Raw genomic sequence first — 16551 nt, forward strand, 5'->3', positions numbered from 1 at the left:
GAGCAGTGAAAGGAATTCCTTCACTGGTTGGTCTCAATGCAAATGAAATCACAGGTTGAGAGGGAAATATATGGTTACATAGATTCTTACTCAATTCTGAAATCTGATTGCATTTAGGATGATAAGATCTTAGGATTTAGATTTGAAAGGATATTTAGAAATAATTTAGTTTAACTCTCTTAAGTTACAGATGAGGAAGCTGAGCTCCAAAGAGAGAGGAAGAGCTTTGTCCAAGGTCAATGACAGGCAAAAAATAAATAAATACAGAAAATTAAAGATTAAAATGTTCAGGAAATACTTCCTTCTTGCATATATAATATTGAATTATCTATTTCCTTAGAGTGCATCAGGAGCATTTATGCAACATAAGATTTAGGAAAGTATGTTTTTAAAATTGAAGAAGTAATGGGAAATGAGATTAGTTTGAGTATAGCTGGCTGGAATGTGTCCTGAAAGCATATGGAAATAAATAGCATTCTTAGGAAAGGGATGTATTGCTGAATTGAAGTGATTTTTTTGACAGTTGGCCCAAGATTTGGTATTGTTAACTAACACTTTGAACTTGCTGCATATTGTGATGTTCCCTTAGAAATTCTTTTTAAAACAAATATTTTTCTTCCTATTTTGCAGATGAGGAAAATGAAACTTGGAAGGGCCTAGGGCTTATCTCTAGTATCCCATAATAAATTGGCAATTGGGTAGAAAAAAGGCTCAGACTTTGAGGTCCTTTCCTCTTTTGCTTTGGCTGTTCTATACTTTACTTTTCTTCATATTAAAACACTTTACAGAGCTCAGAAAAATGCAAATATTTAAGAGAATCCATCATACACAAGAGCATATAGTCAATTTGTTGGAGATGAGAGGCAGCACAGGGCCCTAGAAAGAACTTAACTGTGGAACTGAGAAATCGAGGTTCATATTCTATTTGTGGTGTTTACTACTATATCAATATCTCCCTGATTCTTAGATACTTCCCCTGCCAGTATTCCTACTGCTAATTAAAGGAGTTTGATTAGAGAGCTTCTGAGATCCCCATCAGCTACAAATCTAAAATGTATTCTGTATCTATGTAAAATACCCAAGAAGGTTGGTGAGGATGACCCTTTTACTCATAAGAAAAGATGTTCATTTTCCTTTCAGTTTTTGTTCTTAATATTCTGAAGAAGAATTCAATTTTAAAATGTTTGAATAAGCACAGAAGAAGCACTACTTTGTGCAAGGCAGTTAGTGTTCTAAGTGGTACAGTGAGTGGGTGGAGTACCAAGCCTGAAGTCAGATAGATTTATCTTCCTGAGTTTAAATCTGGTTTCAGACACTTATTATTTGTGTGATCTTGAACAAGTCACTTAACCTGACTCGCTTCAATTTCTCATCTGTAAAATGAGTTAGAGAAGGAAATGACAAAGTTATCTTTACCAAGAGAACCTCAATGGGATTACAAAAGGTGGATACAGCTGAAATTATTGAGCAATAATAGCATTCTGGGAACTGAGTTTACAAATATGAAAAGTAACATAGTTTCTACTGCCTTCAAAAAGGTTATGATCGAAACTAGTATGTATTTGGAGGTATGGTGAGAGTGATACATTAAGAGAATATAACTCTTACCAGTAAGTAGATTATGATCAGGACAAAGGAAAAGTAGAGGCAAATTGCTATCAGAAACTTGATAGATAGAGATCTCTGTAACCAGAACAAAGTCTCAGAATGCCATAAACAATGAAAACTATTAAAAACAAAAGTTTCATAGCTGGACAGTTTATCTCTGAAATTGGAACTGAATTATTAGTGGTAATACCATAGCTTTTAGTGCTAGCAAACATAATTTTATTTTATTTATTTAACATTTTCAGCAAATATTGGCATTCTAAACCCTGTATTTCCTATCATTGGTGGTCTCAATGTTATTTGGGTTTGGCTCAACATCTCTTTTAATTTTGTGGATGCACTGTCCTTTGTGCCAATAGACTGATCCCCTTTCATCAATTAATCATATTCGGTATTCCTAGGGGCAGGGGTTGTTTCATGTGGTTGTCTTTATTTCTCCCAAGCCCAGCAAAGCTTCTGCCACTTAATAAAGATTGATAAATAGCAGTTGAAGCTGTTAAAAAATAGAATATTTTGCCTCTGGGGATGTTGAGGTGACTTCTTAGTGGAGATATTTAAGCATTGATTGTATGACCACTAGCCTAAGATGTAGATCAGTAAGATTTGTGGTTTGGATTGGATTTAGACTTCATGGTCTCATCGGATTATAGAATGGGAACTGAAAGTCCAACCTCTCTATTTACAAATCAGTTTGTAAATTTGTAAATTTACAAATCAATATCTTGAGATGCAGAAAGGTTAAGGATATGCCCAAAGTCTCACAGCTCATGTGTGTCTGAATCTAGGTCCTACTAATGCCAAGTTCAGTTTCTTATCCATTCTGCTGAGATCCTTCTATCTCCACCTCTGGCTATTGTTGTGTTCCTGTTCTACATAGTTGGAGCTAATTAGCAAACTAATCAAGGGTTGCCTCCTTAACAAAGGGTCAGAGAAAGAAAAATTCCTCACTTCCCTTTCCCTTCGACTTCAGAGAAATCTGGTATCAGTTCCACAGAAAGTCAGTAAAGTCAAGGAACAGAAAAGACAGTGCCATCTGGTTAGATTCATTAGCTTCATTAATGTAGAAAAGGTCCATTTGTTGTATTCATTTCATGGAGGCAGCCTAAGGATTCACTGTCAGTTTTTCTACAGATATTCCAGTTAGTTAAGAAATCTTCTCCATGTGAGTGGGGGGAAAATATTTTAAGTATCTTTCCCTCACATTTTAATTTAAGTTATTCTAATACTCACTAAAATATTCACTAATGGGGGGAAAAAAATCAAGCATTTTGAAAAACCACATGGCTGTTCTGAGAAAGAAAGATTGAAACCTATAATTTTTTTGTACACAATGTAATAGATTTTAAAGAAAATGGTTAAAATATGTTAGGCTGCATTTTGCCTTGCCTGAGATTACCTCTAACATACAATTTAGCTCTTAATAATTTTTTTTTATCCATACTTGTGATTTTTATTAGCATGTAGAATTTCCTGAAGTAGAAATGTCTTCTCCTGGTACAGATTAATAACTTAAAATATTAGAGATGTGACTTCTTCATGGTCGTGGAACCAGTGAGTATTAGAGACACGCCTTCTAGCCATAACCCCATGCTACCTCTTTATAGCAAATGATTTGAGAGGATTTGGGATATATATATATATATGTGATTATTTTGGTTTATATAGCAAATATTGAGGAAATTCCCTTTACCAATGCAGATTGGTGACAGTTCTACAATTTATAAAAAGCATTTTCTGAGAGGAGGATTCTGAGAAGATGGTGGAGTAGGTTAGAAAAGCAAACCAATGAAAAAAACAAATAAGACTGGGGAAGAATAAATTTCCTCCTGGGACAATCAGAGAAGAGCTGAACAAAGACTCAGGACCAGGATTTAAGTGGTGCAAAATATAAACATCTGCAGAAAAAACAGCAAGCTGGGAGTGATGGAACTAGCTGGGTTCCAGGTAATAGCCTGAGTCACAGGAACTTTCACCTCAGACAGCTTGGGGAATCCAGATCTGAGTCTGAGAGGACGGAGGAGTGAACTTCAGCTGATTAGGAAGCTGCAAAGACATGGTCTTTGGAGAGAAGGAATCAGCATACCTGGTGAGTGCAGAGGCAGTGGGGCAGAATCACTGCAGGAGGGTGGAACTCTTGGTTTGGGGTTCCAGGTTAGTGGGGAGATCTGAAGGGAAACCAGAGGCACAATCACTCCACCTCCTACCCCACGATTAGAGGAAATTAGATTAATAAGTTCTCATTTTTAAAAAAATGAGTAGGCAAAAGAGAAAGAACCCAACCACAGAAACTTATTATGGGAATAGGGAAGATCAGAGTTCATTTTCAGAGTAGGGTAAAATAGAGTTTCAGAGTAAAACAAAGCTGTGGTATTACAGGGTCATGAGTCAGAAGTATTCATCTATCCTGAAATTAGTGATTTTCTAGCCTCAGCATCTGGTCACTCAATAGCAAGAATATGGAATCGGAATGAGAATAGTATAAGTGGCTCAACCCAGTTAGTCTTCTGCCTTGGATGGGCAGGATGTGTCCAGCAACAAAGACATGATCTCCCTTGATTGGAACAGAGAAGGTGTACTTCTCACCATTGGGTCAGATGATAGGTTTTCCAGAATATGGACTAAAGATGATTGTATTGCTAGCAAAAGCCTATTTTTGCATTAATATGGAACAAGAAAGAAATTTTCATCCTAAGTGAGGAGTGGATAAGACCATGATTATCTAGGATGTACATACTGGGGAAGTCAAGGAGCTTTTTTCATTTAGCACTGGCACTGGATATATACTGGCAGAGCAACAACATCTTTGCCTTTTGCAGTATCGATCTATGCATTCATGTCTCTAAATGAGGACAAGATAGGTCTATATAAACATTGCAGGCACACAAATGAAGTAAATGCTATCAAATAGGACCCTCTAGTCTTTGTTCTGATGAATGACTTTAAAGACAGAGAGTATGAAAAAAGAGAGTTGTTTTGTCCATGATTTGCAAGCACATAATAAAAAAAAAATTGTACTATCAAATGGAGTCCCACAGGATCAGGAACAACCAACTTACTTGCTAATTTCATGCTGGCCAGTGCATCCTTTGATTTTACTATTTGGCTATGGGATGTGGACCAGGGCATCTGCATCCACTCTTTGACAAAACACCAAGAGCCTCTGTCTTCTGTGGCTTTCAATTCTCATGGCAAGTGGCTTCTTTGACAAATGTATGCACATCTGGGACAGGCAGACAGGTACCCTGTTTATAGTTATAGGAGAACAGGTAAAATATTTTAGGTGCTGGAATGCAGCAAGAGACAAAGTTGGAGCCAGTGCATCAGATAGTTCAGTTTGTGCACTAAACCTATGAAAATAGTTGGTTGATGTCTTTTGTTCTGATGATTATCAGACCAATATGCGCTGCCGTGGGTCAGTCCACAAATAGTGGACATTTGGGATGGCTTCCCTATTTTTGCATATCTCATGTTTCTTCTGAACTAATTATAGTTAGGAAGCAAGCGAGTAAATTTTTATTTTATTTTATTTATTAGTTATTTTATTTTATTTTTTATCTTTTGAATGTAAAATAATTCTTTAAAAAAAGGAAGAAAACCAACAGATCTGGAGAATAGATCAAGAAGAGAAAATATAAGAATAATTGGACTATCTGAAAGGTGTGACCCCAAAACTTGACACAATATAAGGAATAATCTAAGAAAATTGTCCAGGACTAATAGAACAAAAAGGGGAAGTAGAAATAGAAAAAAATCTTCAGACGACCACCTCAAAGAGATTCTACAAGGAAAACACATAGGAACATTATTGCTAAATTGCAAAACTCTGAGATCAAAAGAAAATTTTTTTTACAAGAAACAAACCAACAAAAAATTCAAAGATGCTAAAACTACAATTAGAATTGTACAAGATCTACCAGAAACTACAATAAAAGATTTCAGATCCTGGACTATTTTATATCATCAATCAAAAGAACTAGACTTGTGGTCAAAAATATTGTATCTAGCAAAATTATGCATAATATTGAACCAAAAAAAAAAAAAAAAAGGACATCCAATGAACTCTCAGATTGTAAGGACTTCGTTCCAGCCAACCTGAACTCAATAGAAAATTTAACATATAACAAGCACTATCAAAGACTAATTTCAAGGGTCTCAATAAAGACAACCTGTTTATGTTTTATATGTAGAAATGTAAACAATATGTCTAAGAATTAGATAAATAATTGGATAGTCCAGAAGAAAGATTGGGACAGAGTTGAGTATATTCTAACTCTAAGGAAAACTGTCCAATGGACTTGTGTGTAAGGTAGAGAAAGAATCAGCATGGAAGCATTAGATGGGGGGAGGAGGATTGATAGTTCTAAAAATCTATCTGCATTAAGAATGGATTAATAAAGAACTATATATATAGATATATATATGCCATAAAGGATATAATACCCTTCACAATCTATAAAGAAATAAGGGGCGGGGGGGAGGAGATAGGATAGGTGGAGTATAAAAGTAAAAGGATGTATAGATTTATGTCAGTGGAACAAGGTGTGTAGATTAATGGGAAAGGGATAAAGAGGGAGGGAAAGGGTAGCATAGGATAAGGTGATATACAAAAGGATGTTTAGATTCATGGGAGTGGGTGGAAGGGAAAGGGTGAGGGGAAAAAGATAAGGGAGAAATCCATGGGTGGGGGGAGGATAAGTAATTGCAAGGCAAACTAAGAAGCAGAATTTAAGTAGAAGAGTTAGCAAGGATAGGAAATAAAGAGATATACAGAAACACTTTAACATGAATCAGGAGTAGAATTTATTAGGGAAAATAAACTAGGGCTAGTAATTATTAATTTCAGACAAAGTAAAAAAAGTTTCATTCAAGAGAGAAATCTATATTATATGTGAGCCATATTAATACTGTTTTAGATGCACATTTATGTATGTGTAAATTTGTATGTATAGATATGTGTGTGTAAATATATATATATATATACATATATATGCATGTAGGCATATGTACAGTCAAGCAGGCTACAGTTAAGCATGGATATATTTGTGTGTGTATATGTACATATGTATACTCGTGCTTAATTGTAGCCTGCTTGAAGGAGGTAGAGAGGCAAAAGGGGGGGAAAGAATAAAATAAAAAGTACATAGCAGAAAACAAAAGAATAATCTACAAGAAAGCAAAGGAATGATGGACAGTCATGAATATAATTTCTTCTATTATTATATATGCTTTCTTGAAATGGAAATTTATTTTTACATATTTTAAATCTTCCCTGATGTTAAGCTAGGCACATGACAATGTTTTTTTTTTTGTTTGTTTGTTTTTTGTTTTTAATTTCCTTTTCTGTCCTTCTATTTTTTTTCTTAATTTTGTATTTAGTTTTAAATATTTTTTCAAAAAATATTTCCTGGACACCCAGACATTGAAATTCTTGCTTAGTGTCATAAAGCCAATATGTGCCAGAGGTAGAATTTGAACCTAGAGCTACCTGACTCTGATTCTGTCTTCAATTCATTACTCTCTATTAGAATCTACACTGCCTTAAATGTAATCATGTTATCTAGTATAGTTTGCTTTTTTTTCCCTATAAGTTTTATTTTCCGAACTAAATATGTAAGCTCTTTGAAAACAAAGACCAGTCATTTTAATTTCAACAAACATGAAACTACTGTAGTATATCAGGCACTGTGCTCATTGCTAGGGGAGACACAAAGACAGACCTGAAAATAAATCCCCCATCACTGTTTCAAAGGCTTTACTTTCAGAAACGATCCTTGCTTAGTATATATCATGTCTTTCAAGGATTCAGAAGAAAGTTTGTTAGGGTGACTCAGGAGAGACTTCAAATTTATAAAGATCTTGTCATAGGGATTGATGAATATGGGATAGTACAGAACTCTCATTATTGGAGTGTAATTTGAGGGAGTACATAAAGCACAAATGCTTACCTGATTTTTTGCTCTGTCCCTACTTCCTTCCCTAAGTCACAATGAACTTGCAAGATCTCATCTGCTGCATAACCATTTTGCTGAAAGTAACACAAATATGATTTTTCACCTTAACAGATTTTAATTTCAGTTATTTTATGATGGATATCATGTTAAAGGTGAGCTCAGAGGGAAAAAGGATAAATTTCCAGATTCCATAGGAAATATAGTAGGAGTGATGAGTAATTAAATCCCATTACTGACTTCTTAGGCCAAGAAGATAAGTAGGGTTAGTTAGGTAAGATTTAGTTTTCTGAAGTTTCAGATATAGAACTTACATATGTCCAGCATGACACCAATAAAACTTTTTCAGGCAGCTAATCATATGCTTTGGGGAAGCACTGGAAGGAGTGCTATGCCTGGAACACACATTTGTTTCCCTGCATTGAAATCTGGCCTTGTATATTTATTAGTTACGTGACTCTAAGCAAGTCATTTAACCCTATTACCTCAGTTTCCTCATCTGCAAAACAAACTGGGAAAAAATGGCAAATCACTCTAATATCTTTGTCAAGAAAACTCCAGATAGCATTGGGAAGAATCAGATACAACTGAAACAACTGAACAACAAAAGTGATACACTTGGCTTGTTTTGGATCATGGCTAGGCCACCTGACAGAGAAATTAGGGTGCTTATCTGCTAAGATAGTCACAAAGATCTCCAACAAACCAAAGGAGGGTGGGGTGTCTGCATCAATGGATTCTTGTTCTCTGAAATCATTTCAAACTTTGTGAAGTGATTTCTCTTAGGCATTAAATCAAATTCATGAAGAGGATGACAGCTAGATCCCAGAGGACAATTAACTTGTCAGTGATTCACATGACTTAGTCCTCATACTGGCAACTTTGCTGGTGAAATTTTGAGTTATTAAGAAACTGCTGCTTTTAGGAATTCAAGATAAAAGTTCTTATATTTGGAAATTATACATTAAAGTTCTCTCCTGTAATAAAAATTTTTTAAAGGTGCAGACCTATGATTTCAGAGGTATAAAGAAACTATAAGTAACATCATTTTAGAGAATTGTCTAAAGTCTTGAAAGGTTAAATAATTTTCCATGGTCATCCAGCCAGTATAGATCAGAATCAGTATTTGAACTCAGGTTTTCCTAGCTCTATAACTGACTAACCATTTCTTTGTGTTACTTCTTCAAGCAATAGCTAACTACTTTATTTATTATTTTTTTTTTAATTTAATAGCCTTTTATTTACAGGATATATACATGGGTAACTTTACAGCATTAACAATTGCCAAACCTCTTGTTCCAATTTTTCACCTCTTACCCCCCCCACCCCCTCCCCTAGATGGCAGGATGACCAGTAGATGTTAAATATATTAAAATATAACTTAGATACACAATAAGTATACATGACCAAAACATTATTTTGCTGTACAAAAAGAATCAGGCTCTGAATTATTGTACAATTAGCTTGTGAAGGAAATCAAAAATGCATGTGTGCATAAATATAGGGATTGGGAATTTAATGTAATGGTTTTTAGTCATCTCCCAGAGTTCTTTTTCTGGGCATAGCTAGTTCAGTTCATTACTGCTCCATTAGAAATGATTTGGTTGATCTCGTTGCTGAGGATGGCCTGATCCATCAGAACTGGTCATCATCTAGTATTGTTGTTGAAGTATATAATGATCTCCTGGTCCTAATAGCTAACTACTTTAAATGCTAAATCCCTAGATCCTTGATTTCCTTTAAATTCCCATATGCATTCCCTACCTACTTTTTCCTTGCACAGGAAAAAAATAATCAAATCATTGCTTCAAGAAACAGCCTGAAAATCTACATCTATTCCTTTCTGCCTTCACTTCTATAATCCCTCTGCTATCAAATTCTAATATATGTTGTATTCTTTTAGTAGAATATAAGCTTCTTAAGGACAGGAACTGCCTTAAGTTTTTACCTTTGAATCACCAGTGTCTGGCACACAGTAGGTACTTCAGAAATACTCTTTGATTGATATCATACCAGTTTCCGTTTAACAGTCATTTTTGATCTTCCTTTTCTAGATCATGAGTTTACAAACCATAGCCCTCTGGCTACATACAGCCTACTATTGTTTTTATATTACTTGTGAACTAAGAATAGTTTTTGTTTTTTATTCTCAGCTCATTGGCATAAAAAATGAGAGGCAAAGCGGATTCAACACCTCGGGCCATCATTTGCCAATCCCTGTAACTAGATTATAAATTCCAAGAGGACAGTTGCTATGTTTTATACTTTCTTATATTCCCTCTAGCAACTAGAACAGTGCTTTTGCACATTGTAATAGCTTAATAAATTTTTGTTTGACTGTTTTTTTTTTATGATTCTGCCACTTGCATAGGATCATGGTAAAAAAAAAAAAAAACCAAACAGACCTATTTTCCTAGTTAATACAATTTATAGTCAGTCCATCAATGAGGTGTTTTTTGTTTTTTATAATCACTTGCTACATGCCAAGTGCTATGCGAAAGAAAAGCAAAAACATATTCCATGCAGTGAAGGAGCTCACATTTTAATAGCGGAGATCATAAGGATATGACCTTACAAATAGGATAAAGACCATGTAAATGGAAGATATTCTCAGAAGGAAGGCAATAACAGTGGGGGTGGGGGGAGGAGAAGGAAGAAATAGACTTCTGCAGGAGGAAGGATTTAAGTTGAACCTAGAAGGACACCAAGGAATCCAGGAAGCAGAATGAGAAGTATTGGGAGACACCCAGATCAAATGCAGATAGCCAATCACTGTAAAGGAATGGAATTTGGACCATTGGAGCTCTATCCAAAAGTACATGAAGAGGAGTTATAAAGGTTTTAAATGCCAAACAGAGAACTTGATCTCAAATCCTAGAGGTAACTGGGGAACAGTGTCATTTAATTAACAGAGAACAGACATGATCAGACCTATAATTTAGGATATCTCTCTGGCAACTATGCAGAAGATGGATTAGAGTGGAAGAGATGAGGCACAGAGAATAAGCAGTATATTTTAATAGTCCTGGCAAGAGGTGATGAGGGCCTTTAGTGGGGAATTAGCTGTGAAAATAGAGAGAAGGAAAAAAATTTTGAGAGATATCATTAACCAATAAATGACAAGATTTGACAACAGATTGAATATGTAGGATGAATGTGAGTTTTACCAAGATGACACTGAAATTGTGATTCTGGAAGAATGGTGCTGTCTTAAATAGTAATAGAAAAATTGGGAAGAAGGGAGAGTTTTGGGGCAAAGATAAGAAGTACTATTTTGGACATGTTAAATTTGAATTTAATGTCTATTATTATTCAGTTATACCAGTCCTATCTGTCTCTTCATGACCCAATTTGGAATTTTCTTGACAAGGATACAGGAGTGGTTTGCCATTTCCCTCACCCATTCATTTTGTAAAGGAAGAAACTGAAGAAGACAAGGTTAAATGACTTGCCCAGGATCAGACCGCTAATAATTGTCTGAAACTGTATATGAACTCAGGTCTGCCTGATTCCAGGGCTGGTCGTCTATCCTCTCCCCAATCTAGCTGCTGAAGTGCCTGTTGGTTTAGGAACCAGTTCCTAAAGGTAGTTGTTAATGAGTAACTGGAATTTAAGAGTGAGACTAAAGCTAGTTAGCTAGATAAGATGAAAATTTTTCACAAAGAAGTAATAGTTGAACTCATGGGATATTGTAAGATCATCACAGGAGATTGTAATATAGAGAGGAAAGGCAAGAGGGTTCAGAATGGAGATTTGGAACATACCCATAGTAGGTAAGTATTAACAGATTAGGAACTAGAAAAAGAGACTAGGAAAAAATATATTAGTTAATAGCTACATTTGAATTTAAAAATATATTTATGAGAAAGAGTTTTGGGTTTGTAAGCAGACAATCTGCAGTCAGATCCTAGAGCTGCTCCATTTCCATTTTCCAGTTCCATAAATCGAAAAGGTAGATTGTTTTTTGTTTGTTTGTTTTTATCTCTTAGGTATCTAATTTTCTCATCTGTAAAATTGGAATAATAATACCTGCACTCTTTACATATTGAGGTTGTTTTGAGGGAAGTGCTCAGTAAACTTTAAAGCTCTATGTAAATCTAAAATCATTAGCATTATTTTTGTAAAGTATATGATCCATTGATTTATTTTCCCTCAAGTTCCCATTTTGATTATAGGGTACAAATTCAGAGTTATCATTTTTATCACTATACTATTTATCTAGAATATCACTTTCATTTTTGGACCTCTGGTTTCTTATGCTTGGAAAATTCTTTGGGTGGAGACTTCCTCTACTGATATAGATTAGCAACTTCAATTTAGTTCTCTACTGGCACCAAATCCTATGTCACATCCATCCCAGCCCTCATCTTCATCTCTTCCCAGTAGGAATTTGGACTCTATCCCAGGAATTTCCTAGTCTTTTAATAGGTGAGCTTTCATTTTTTCTTGTTCAAATAGCCTGAGCCACCTTTACCACTCCCTTTTATGTATCATATTCCTCTATTAGATTAAAGCTGCTGGAGGGCAGAACATGATAAATATTTAATAAATATTCTATCTATTTAACTGTATCTTTCTATCTTTCTGACTCATATTATTATATAGTCAATATATGTCAATGGCACATTGTTTTTATGACTCCAAGACTGGCTCTCTGTCCCCTATACCATACTGCCACAGGATATAAATATTTTTTAATAATTTTGCACATTTTTTTTCATTTAGATGGTGGTTTATAGTGAAATGCCCCAGACATTTGACCATGATCCTCTGTTAACCAATAATTTTATCAGAGACTTAAATGATAACATAAATGTCATGTTTATCCAACTTAAAGGTAGTATGATTCTGGGATAGCTAACATGAATGACAGAGTTGGGATGCCCTGAAGGATTTCAGCAGAGTAAAATGATGGACCAAGTCATAAGATGAAATTTAATAGGATCAAATAGACAGTCCTTCACTGAATAAATATACGATGGGAAAGTCATGACTGAAAAATAGAATTGAAAATTATATGAGGATTTTAGTGACTCTCAAATTTAATATTTTTTTTCAGAGGCTATCGGTTTTCACTTACCCATCTCCTTCTTCTTTTTTTTTTCCTGAGGCAATTGGGTTTAAGTGACTTGCCAAGGGTCATACAGCTAAGCAGTGTTAAGTGACAGATTTGAACTCAGGTCCTCCTGACTTCAGGGCTGGTGCTCTATTCACTGTACCACCTAGTTGCCCTCCATCTCCTTTTCAAATTAATTTTATTATTGAAACTCAAGTTCCTTGAGGACAGAGACTGTATAGCTTTTGTCTTTGTATTCATAGCATAAATAAGCATTTCCACCTACTGAATTCCTACTCATCCTTTAAAACCATTTTCAAATGCTACATCTTTCAAGAAAACTCCCCAAATAACCCTAGTAAAAATCACCCTTTTTTTCCTTGGGCCTTGTATAGCACTTTTTTATACTTTTCTTTTTCATATGAGTACTGCTTTAAACATAGTACTTATATAAAAAATACTTTCTGATTAAATTAAGTTGAATCAAACTATTCTAATTAAAAAAAAACCTTATCAAATAAATTCACTCAATTACTTGGGGCTACATTATATAGTTAAACCATCTTGCCAGGCCAGACAAGATAATTTTCAAGGGAGAATGGGGGTGGGCAATTGTTAGCCCTTTCCATTGGTGTCTGCAACCCACCTCTGTGTGAAAGTAAGATTTTGCTTTTTTTAAGAAAAATATATCCCCTATTGCCTCAACTTTCCCAACAGAATACCAAGTCTGCTTCCCAAGTGACTGATAATGTCATACATGTGAGTTGATATTTAATTAGGAGCACAGAATGAGAACCATATCAGGTGAAAATTAATTCAAATCTGAATTACCTGTGATCTATCCTTTTCTTAAAAACTCACCCCAAAGAACTAATTTTTATAGAGTTGCCTAATGGGCATCTTCACTGTCTATTCTTCTAGCCTGTCTTCTAGCTCTGTCTCTATATTAGGTTTGATTATTCATCATTTGCAGATCATACCATATCAGTTTTCAAGGAAGGGGGAGCTTTCATTAATTTAAGACTTTAATTTACTCCATTTATGGAATTCCAACCTATCCCCCTCAGGCCTATTTCAAAGGTGATGTCTTCCATAAAACCTTCCATGCTTCCTCTCAGTAGAAGCCATGGATCCTTCCTTAGGTCTTGAAGAGCACTTTATTAAGTATCTTTCCTATTCATATATCACATTCTATTTTGTGACCTGTTTCTACTCCTTTGTCAACCTTCCATATTATAAACTTCTTAAAAAGGGCACATATGATACAAAATATGTTCTTGGATTGAACAGAAAGTTGTGCTACATGTGCTATATGACCTTGAAGCTTCCTTCCAATTTTATTTTAGACATCTGGGAATTGTTTAATTAGTATTAGATTTCAACACTGCCTTATTTTTCTAGTGATTTCTGTATTATTCTCAATGCATCACTATTAAAAAAAAGAGTCAAAAAAAGAAACACAAGAAATGTAAATAATTACAATTATAAAGAAAAGATTAAGCAATGAAATAATTTTTCTCATGTTAATAGACAGTTTGTTTTATTTAATTGAATTGAGGAATTGAAGAAAAATGAAAGTAGGATCATCAAAAGACAAAAACAAAACAAAACCCAAGGGGATAAAGGTTTAAGGAGATCATAAGAATTAGAATATGGGAAAAAGGAAGAACTGGATTAACATTCTATACAAAAAATCCTGAGTCCATATAAGTGAATTAATATGTTGATAAAGAAGGTAGAAGATATAATTGTGTAAAGTTTCTATAATGGAGCAAAGGGAATTAAAAGGTTCTCTTCCCCATAAAAGCTGAAGATGATTCCCATCCTCCTCCCAATCTGAAAGTAATTAGAGAAGAAATAATACTTTCTTTAGACTCTCAAAATTACTGAAGAATTTGGAATAGTAGGATGAAATCAATGGAAAAATAAAGTCTGTGACAAAGGAAAAATATCCTAGAAATGAAAGGAAGTTATTAAAAAGGTTTCTTAGAGTGGAAAGAGTATGTGAGATGAGAGATAGGCATTACTTTATATGAGGAGTTTCATCTTGTAGAAATGGACTAATAAGAGACCACTTTCCCAAGCCTTGGTTTGGTTTCCAAGAGTTTTAACTTGCACCAGGAAAGTGTAACTAGTATCCTGGGTATTAGGAAAATAGATAAGAAGATAAGCTAGTATCATTTTAGGACCTGTGAATAATAATGGTAAAAACTCATGAATTGGAATATAGACATAAATACCACTAAATGACTATACTTCCTTCATGAAAAAAAGAAACATGTTAGAGTTATGATCCCCCAAAACATAGCAACACAAAAACCAAATAAATCCATACTCTAGGAAGAAGAAAGGATATGATGAAAGCCATAAATAACATGATATATAAATGAGGTAGATGAAGGAGCTCAAATTTTGTACTCCAAAGGGTCTAAATCTCTTAAGTAGCATTCCTTTCTTACAAAAGAAATAAAGAAAAAAAAAAAAGATAAAACCTAGTTGAGTAAATGAAATTCAGAATAGACTAGAAGAAAAATAGATGAATATTAATAAAAAGCTAAATGATACAATTAACTTTTGTAAAGCAGCATAATATAAAATAAAACCTCAATAATCACCATCACTTCTACATAGTATTAACAAAAACTAGGATAAATGATAAAAAGAGAATTGTATTTAAAATAACTACAAAATGTAGAAAGTATTTGGATCCAGTCTAAGAAGATACTCATATGCATTAGTTTTATGAGTATAATTACTAAACTCTCTACAGAAATAGTAGAAGAATTAAACAATTAGAGGAATAATGTGTGCTTATGTTTGTACCACATCAGTATAATAAAAATGGCAACATTACTCAAGTGGTCAATAGTGTATCTGGTAATCATATAAACTGAAGCTCAATCTTTCAAATAATTCAAATACTCTTAATGACTTTTCTGATCAGTGATGTACTTAGTGTCATGTTTAGAAAAATATAGCTCATAAAGAATATATCTTTATGTATTACTAAAACATTCATATAGTAATTAAACTGTAATTTGCCTGAGCTTAAGGACCATGTCTTAATTCATTCATCCTGTCTCCATGCCACAATTTTTATCTTACTTGTTTGTAATTTACTGCATTTGCCACCACACCCTCCTTCTTTGCCTCTTTACTGCAAAATCCATCTCAGCTGTCTTTTCTTTTTTTAAATTCAATTTTATTCAATTTTCAGTCTCAAATTCTTTTTCTTCACTTTCCCTCATCCCTCCCATTGAGGTGGCAAGAAAAAAATAATATTTTAAATATGTATAGTTATGAAAAACAAATTCTCACATTATTCATGTCAAAAAAGAATGAAAGAAAAATAAAAAAGAAAATATAGTTGAATCTATACTTCTAGTCCATCAGCTCTCTCTCTATCTGGAAGTGTATAGCATGTTTCATCATTAATTCTTTGTAATTGTGGTTGGTCATTGTGTTGATCAGAGTTACTAAGTCTTTCAAAGATGTTTACAATTCATCACACTGTCATTATTGTAAAAATTGTCCTGCTGATTCTGTTTAATGAATTTTATATCAATTTTAACAACTATTCCCAGGTATTCCAAAAACCTTCACTATTTTTTCATTTCTTGCAGCACAACGGTATTTTATTACATTCATATTCCATAACTTGATGAGCTAATCTCCTGTTGATGGCTATTCCTTCAGTTTCTAGTTCTTTTCTACCATAAAAAGAACTGCTTTAAATATTTTTGTACCTAGGAACCTTGCCTTTTTCTTTGATCTCTGGGGTATAAATCTAATAGTAGAGCAAAAAGCATGCATAGTTTAAGAGCCTTGGGGCATAGTTCCAAATTGTTTTCTAGAATGTTTGGACTAATTTACCTGTTGCAACCCCAACAGTACCTCGTATGCTTTCCCACATCTTCTATAGCATTTGTCATTTTCCTT

General features: G+C 34.2%; 1 pseudogene; it reads left to right on the forward strand.

Annotated features, from left to right (window-relative positions):
• The first annotated feature begins 3963 nt into the window (after positions 1 to 3963).
• On the forward strand, positions 3964 to 5653 carry LOC100930796 (annotated as a pseudogene).
• The last annotated feature ends 10898 nt before the right edge of the window (positions 5654 to 16551 follow it).

Source organism: Sarcophilus harrisii, chromosome 4 (genome assembly GCF_902635505.1).
Source record: "Sarcophilus harrisii chromosome 4, mSarHar1.11, whole genome shotgun sequence".
Taxonomy (NCBI): Eukaryota; Metazoa; Chordata; class Mammalia; order Dasyuromorphia; family Dasyuridae; genus Sarcophilus; species Sarcophilus harrisii.